Here is a 6,463-nt window from a genome sequence, read left to right as displayed (position 1 = left end):
ATGGAGTGGGTGACACACCCCACCCCCCCCGGAAGGCAGAGCCGGCGTTCAAAAGTGTGTGTGTGTGTTTTATTTTAAATTTGACACAGCCGCCCCTCGCCCGGACGGGAACTCACTCACACTGATGCCAAGACAGGACGGGAATGCTGGTCCGTCACTCTTGTTTCCGATAACCCTGGTTATCCATTGACCGGCGACTGCCCTCCCCCTGGTCCAGCCCACACTACCCCGGCACCCCAGGCAGCGTCCAGCCCGACCCAGTCCCCCACCGGACAGACACCAGGCCGTCTAGCCCGAAGTTTGATTGCCTCGTCTAACCTTAATACAGGAACAAGTAAGAGGTTTATTCCCTGCTGAAGAGAGAAGAGAGAAAACACAACGTTTCGGCCGTGGAGCCTCTTTCAGGTGTGAGCACAGGTGTGCCTTAATATATACTGTTTAGCTACGTATATACTCACACCTGAAGAAGGCCCCTTTCTTCTCTCTTCAGCAGGGAATAAACCTCTTACTTGTTCCTGTATATATATATATCAATGTAAAGGTTTCTAGTTTGTGATTCCCTATGTGTATTCGTGAGAAGAAAATAGAGTCCTTAAAAATCGAAATCGTTTAATTGTGGACAAGCGGAGGGTTTGTAGAGTCTGGGCGTGCAGGCAGTGAAAACACACCGTAGCACAGAGGTGCAGCAGGTCAGAGCCGAGAGCTGGAAAACCATATCTCTAGGCGACAGGGCTTCTAGACCATGTGGGAAAGTGCTGGGATATACAGCTGAAGGTGTAGGACTAAAATCGGGGGCTGTTGTGTTAAAACTGAAGAGCTCACCAGGAGGGGAACCCGATACAAATACCCAAAATCCTCAGAGGCATCGCCAGAGCTTCTTCAGAGCCCGCAGGGAAAGACGAAGCGCCTGTGAAACTGAGAACAGGAGGCTCCTCTGTACGCACAGGGGGGTGGGGGTGGGGAACAAGCTGCCCAGCCATCCTCAGTGGCCGAGGAGGGTGCTGTTAACAAGCTGGGCTGAGCTGTGCCAGGCTGATCTGAGCCGATCTGAGCTGGGTCGCTTTCGGCCTCAGCAGTGCTGTACAAGAGGCTCTGTGTAGTCCGTCATCAGGGATGGTGCTGTTAACAGGCTCGGTTGATCTGAGCTGTACTGTGCTGAGCTGATCTGTGCTGTGTCTGGCTGGGCTGTTTCCTGCCTCAGCAGTGCTGTACAGGAGGCCCTGTGCTGTCTCAGCTCGGCGACGGCGCTGTCTCACCAAGGCCCTGTGCTGTCCGAGCTCAGGGACGGCGCTGTCTTATGGAGACCCTGTGCTGTCTGAGCTCAGGGACGGCGCTGTCTCACCGAGACCCTGTGCTGTCCGAGCTCAGGGACGGCGCTGTCTTATGGAGACCCTGTGCTGTCTGAGCTCAGGGACGGCGCTGTCTCACCGAGACCCTGTGCTGTCCGAGCTCAGGGACGGCGCTGTCTTATGGAGACCCTGTGCTGTCTGAGCTCAGGGACGGCGCTGTCTCACCGAGACCCTGTGCTGTCTGAGCTCAGGGACGGCGCTGTCTCACCGAGACCCTGTGCTGTCCGAGCTCGGGGACGGTGCTGTCTTATGGAGACCCTGTGCTGTCCGAGCTCAGGGACGGTGCTGTCTTATGGAGACCCTGTGCTGTCCGAGCTCAGGGACGGCGCTGTCTTATGGAGACCCTGTGCTGTCCGAGCTCGGGGACGGTGCTGTCTTATGGAGACCCTGTGCTGTCCGAGCTCAGGGACGGCGCTGTCTCACCGAGACCCTGTGCTGTCCGAGCTCGGGGACGGCGCTGTCTTATGGAGACCCTGTGCTGTCCGAGCTCGGCGACGGCGCTGTCTCACTGAGGCGAGGAGCTCTCAGACACCAGCCGCTGAGTCCTCTGGGTCTGTTTAGACTGACATGCCTCGGCGAGAGCGAAGCGAGCCTCTGCCTCATTTCCAGCGCGGTCAGCATGCTCCCAGCCCCCAGAGCCCGCTGGGGCAGTTCGCCAGACCGCACGTGTGTGTCAGAGAGAGCGGTGCTACGGGTCTTCGCACAGAGATGACCGTCTCGGAATAATTACCAGGTTTCGTGAAGTCAGAGGTGTCTATATGGGGACTCGAGTCTCTGGCCCAGCTGGGGTCCGGCGTCTGGAATCTCAGCTCTGCGCCCCGCAGGTCTGGCAGGACACAGGCCCAGGAACCGAAGGGTGATGGAGGGGTGACAAATTAACTATGCGGGCCCGTGCGTTGACACCCGACCCCTGATCCCGATTTGGATCGACTTCTGGGTGAGGGGGCTGAGAGGAGCTGCAGGCTTTCCCTCTGGGGAGTCTCTGGGAGGCAGGGGGAGGGGGTTCAGACAGCAGAAAATTCCTGATGACTCAGTTTAACAGAGTTTCTACAGTCTGGGAACACTTATCCCCACTTATCAGTCCTGAATTCACACACTGACACACTCCTGACTGGACTGGAGACACTGCTGTCCCTCTCCTCTCACACTGACACACTCCTGACTGGACTGGAGACACTGCTGTCCCTCTCCTCTCACACTGACACACTCCTGACTGGACTGGAGACACTGCTGTCCCTCTCCTCTCACACTGACACTCCTGACTGGACTGGAGACACTGCTGTCCCTCTCCTCTCACACTGACACACTCCTGACTGGACTGGAGACACTGCTGTCCCTCTCCTCTCACACTGCCCCTGAATTCACACACTGACACGCTCCTGGCTGGACTGGAGACACTGCTAGAGACACTGCTGTCCTTCTCCTCTCACGTCCCGGAGCTGTGGGGTTTGTGGACAGAGGAACTGTGTCTGGGAAGAGGGGGCAGGCAGGGGGCTTGTATTTCACAGAGAGCAGCACAGTGGCTTTTCCCAGAGCCTTACTTCCTGTGCAGGCAGAGTGAGAGCTGGGCACAGGGAGAGGAGAGAGAGGGGGAGACGGGGAGAGAGGGGGAGAGAGGGGGTGCGGGTTTTGGGGGCTGTGTGTGCATGTGAGTATGTGTGATTATATATTTGTGTGCTCACAATTGTGCACGCTTTTATGCATCTGTGTGTTGTTTGTGTTCGTGCGTGTATCTGTGCATATGTACGTGTGTGTATCCATGTCTGTGGTCGTGTGTGAGTGTGAGTACTTGTGTATGAGCTGTATGGGTGTGAGTGTGTAACTGTGTGAGTTTATGTGTGTGAGAGTGTGTAACTGTGTGTGTGTGTACTTGTGTATGAGCTGCATGGGTGTGAGTTTATGTGTGTGAGAGTGTGTAACCGTGTGTGTGTACTTGTGTATGAGCTGCATGGGTGTGAGTGTGTAACTGCGTGTGAGTTTATGTGTGTGAGTGTGTAACTGTGTGTGTGTGTACTTGTGTATGAGCTGCATGGGTGTGAGTGTGTAACTGCGTGTGAGTTTATGTGTGTGTGAGTGTGTAACTCTGTGTGTGCTTGTGTGGGTGTGTGTGAGAGACACAGGCAGCAGGGATAGGGGCTGTCAGTGAAACAGGATGAGATTTTCCCAGACAGAGGGAAGGAGAAAGGATGTCTTTCCAGGAAAGGAGTGCACTAGGAAAGTTTAACCCTCTCCTGGCCGGGCCTGCCTCTGCGGGGCTCGTGCCCTGCCATCACAGCTGGGAGAGGAGGAGAGTGTGTGTGTGTGTGTGTGTGTGTGTGTGTGTGTGTGTGTGTGTGTGTGTGTGTGTCTCTCCCGGCCCGCACACCCACCGCAATCCTGGGACATGGCCTGTGTGTGTCGGAGTGTGTTCTTACTCTCTTACAGTCCAGCGCTACAGGTTAGTAAAGGCTAGGCTGAAGAAACTCCCCACTCATATTTCTACAACTCCGCATTGCAGGAAGGCTGTGTCTGTGTTTGTGTGCGTATGTTTCTGAGTGTGTGTTGTCTTTGCGTGTGTTTCTGCGTACTTCTGTGTGTGACAGTGTTTCTGCGTGGATCCATGTGTGATTGCATGTGAGTGTTTGTTGTCTGCGTGTGAGTGTGAATCCATGTGTGATCGCGTGTTTCTGCATGTGTGTTATCCGCATGTGAATGTGTATCCGTGTGTGATTGTGTGTCGGCAGGTTTCTGAGTCCGGTTATGTGACTGTGTTTGTGTGCGCGACCAGCTGTGTGGGTCACTTGTGCGTCTGTGCGTGTTCGTCACTCCTGGGCAGGACTCACGGACCTCAAACAGTTAACTCTGCTGTTTTTTCCTCAAAAGCAAATATTGATTTAAATCTTGAGTCAGGGAGCTGACAGAGTGCCCGATAGCTGGGCTCCGCTCGGGGCCTGGGGAAGCAGGCTGGGTTTGGATCACGAGCTGCAGCTGTGGCTCAGGGGAGGGCTGGGCGCATCTCTGACCCCCAGGACAGAGGAAGGAAAAGCAGAGGCAGCAGGAGGACGGGAGAAGGATTTTGGGGTACCTGAGAAAGTTTCCCAAGGAGAGGAAACGCCGTGAGCACACACCCCCTCCTGTCAGCGCGACCCTTGCAGGTCAACACTGGGTGCTGGGGCTGCGACGCTAATTAGTTTCCTGCCCGAAGAGGGGGAACTCGCCCCGCAGCCCGTTGGTTCCACCCCGAAGCGCGCGGTGTTTATTTGGACGGGGCTGTGCCCGGGCTTCCGGGCATTCTTGGGGAGCGGAGAGCAGGGCGTTGCTCGGCGGCGGCGCGCAGGAAACGGCCAGCGGCCCGGAGACAATGGGTCATTGTGGCCGGGAGTGGGGGGGTTCGCGTGCAGCCCGAGCCGAGAGGAAAGGCTCCCTTTTACGACACCGGCTAAAAATACCAGGGTCAGGACTCCGCGCGCTGACTGCTCCTTCCTGCTCTCTCCTCCTGTCTTCCTCTGTCCAGCTCCGCCGCGCCCCTCCAGAGAAAGGGGCGGGCCAGCTGCTCGTCTCGAGAAGCCCACCTCTCCCCCTGTGAGACCCCCAGGGCGGGGAGTGGTCAGTTCTGGGCCCCTGCCTGACGTCCTCCGGTGTCCAGCGGTTTCTCTCTCGCTCCTGTGTCTCCAGGAACGTGAAGTGGGGTACAGGGTGCTGCCCTCTTGCCACACTGTCCTGAACACAAACACACAAATATACACATTCAAACACACAAACACACGTGCACATGCACACATATACGCATATACACACACATACGTCCAAACCCAAATGCACACAACACATGCATACACAAGGCTGCATACACATGCACACGTGTGCACTTACATCTGTGTGATCTTCACAGACCCACGCAGAAACTCAGCCCCAGGAGCAGTGAAGAGAGATGGTCCGACCTGCCTGTGACAGCCTGTGCTCCTGCTCCTCTCAGCAGCTCCGCCCTGTGGCCGGTGTGTGGAAGTACAGGCTGCAGGGGGCCTGCTGTCTGGGGTCTGAGCGCCTGCTCCACCCTCCTGCCTGCTTTGACACTTTGAACTCTCTGATCGAGGGGAAAGTTCGGCTGTGGAGTGTCCTCTGTGCCTCTCACACCCTCCCTCCCCCTCTCTCCTCTCCTTCCTCCCTGCGACCTCCAGAACACTTCCCTCAGCCCAGCAACAGGGGGCGCTGTGGTGCCTGCCTCCCTGCAGGCGAGTCCAGAGCACACACGTTTTCCAATCCCAGGGCTCCGGTCCCTAAGAGGGGGGGTGTTGGTGTTCCCGCTGAGCCAGCAGCCCCGTCCAAACCAGCCTGTACAATCCAGAAGCCTAGCAACGCCGTCGCCAGCCCCCTGTCTCCAGCATCCCAGTTTAGCTGGGGTCAGACCCAGTTCCCCATCTCAGCCTGGCGGTGTGGGAGTCTCTGTGACTGGCAGTCACACTGACCAACGGCTCAGTCATTAACCCCAGCAGCCCAGCTCCCTGCTCTTACTCTCTGTGCTAATTAATCCCATTAACGAGCGGACCTCCAAGGTGATTGGCGTTGGAGCGTCTGTGTGGGCTTGTGTGTGCGTGACTGTGTGTGTGACTGCGTAGCTGTGTGTGCGTGTGGGGCTGTGCCGGCTTTCTGTGTGTTTCAATGGGGCTGTGCAGCTCTGTGCGCATGTGTGTAGCTGTGCAGGCAACTGTGGGCATGACTGTGTGTGGGGCTGTGTGTGTGGGGCTGTGTGTGTGGAGCTGTGTGTGTGGAGCTGTGTGTAGGGCTGTGCAGCTTTGCATGTGGGGCTGTGTGGCTGTGTGTGTGGGGTTGTGCAGCTGTGTGTGTGGAGTTGTGCAGCTGTGTGTGTGTGGGGTTGTGCAGTTGTTTGTGTGAAGTTGTGCAGCTGTGTGTGTGTGTGGAGTTGTGCAGCTGTGTGTGTGTGTGTGTGTGTGTGTGTGTGTGGAGTTGTGCAGCTGTGTGTGTGTGTGTGGAGTTGTGCAGCTGTGTGTGTGTGTGTGCGCACTGCGCTGTGTTTTAAATAGCCCTGGACACTCTGTAATCAGGGACCTGTCAGAGCGGGTGGCTCGCGAGGCCTGAGGCCTGAGGGCAGCACAGCCCCGCTCCCCGCAGGAATC

This window comes from Lepisosteus platostomus, chromosome 14 (assembly GCF_059453375.1).
Source record: "Lepisosteus platostomus isolate fLepPlt1 chromosome 14, fLepPlt1.hap1, whole genome shotgun sequence".
NCBI classification, from domain to species: Eukaryota; Metazoa; Chordata; class Actinopteri; order Semionotiformes; family Lepisosteidae; genus Lepisosteus; species Lepisosteus platostomus.
This window is presented reverse-complemented; position numbering follows the sequence as displayed.